Here is a 1,111-nt window from a genome sequence, read left to right as displayed (position 1 = left end):
TTTCACCTCCATAAATGATGATCTTGTCACAAACCGCACAATAAATATATCCCTATCTGCTGAACTCAGAACAGTCTCCTCAGTTTTTCTGTTAAAGGGCAGGAGCATCATTTTTGCACAGACAACGGCTTGGCTTACTGAGGGTGAACTTAAAGTTACGGGCTCAGTAACGTTTTCAAGTCTGCAGATCAGCTCTGCAACGAAGGACAACAGTTCTGACACGTTAAGTGTGATTTTCCAAAATTCTTGAAATAGATGATGAATATTTGCCTTTGGCATTCACCTCTAGAGTAAGTGCCTTCTCCACTGACTTTAGCGCACAGCTTTGGATAAATTACCAATACCCTGGGGTACACCCAAATGAATTCAGCAGCAAAAGTGGATGAAAAGCAGCATCTTGCTGAAAACCAGGTTCTGGAATTCAGCAGCATTTCCCTCAGAAATAAACTTTCTAATGGTGAATTTCTGCCTTCTTCATGTAAGAAACCCTGCACACGTGAAGTTCTGCACACTGGGAAGCTTTGTACTTACACTTAATTCTGTCTGGTGGCCCTGCAGTTTACTTTACTCGTTTTCCCCGCTGTACATAGCACTGGCCACCACTTAGAAACTGTTCGACAGAATAAACATTGTGCCATGCAGAAAACAATACTGAAATCAATTTAATAGAATAAGGGCTTAGTTATCTAAAGTATCAGCACAAATCTTCTATTTATCTCATACGCTGACCTGCAAAGCATAAAATAAACTCATATGGGGGAAAAAAGATGATGTTGACTACAGATGAGCCTAGAAATCACTTTGTTGAAGCCAAACGACTTTTTGGTGATTTTTTTTTTCCAAAACTCTAGTTGTAATTATGGGAACACAGTATGGACAGAAAGAACGGCTCAGTGCCCCGTCACTCCGGCCACATTAGCTAGCGGTGCTACGAGAAGCGCAGTAGGCACCTGCCAGAGAACAGGGCGCGTTTACCTGGCGGCAGGCAGCCGTTTCCCGGGCTTGAGCCGCTCCTTCGCACCGAGCCGGCGAGCGTCGGGGACACGCGCTTAAATTAAAATCACCTGCTCGGGGGTTTCGTTTACCAGTCCCGGACCTGGGAAAAAAAAAA

The sequence above is a fragment of the Rhea americana genome, unplaced genomic scaffold (genome assembly GCF_003343005.1).
Source record: "Rhea americana isolate MKP2758 unplaced genomic scaffold, rheAme1 scaffold_95, whole genome shotgun sequence".
Lineage (NCBI taxonomy): Eukaryota > Metazoa > Chordata > Aves > Rheiformes > Rheidae > Rhea > Rhea americana.
Note: the sequence above shows the minus strand (reverse complement) of the source record.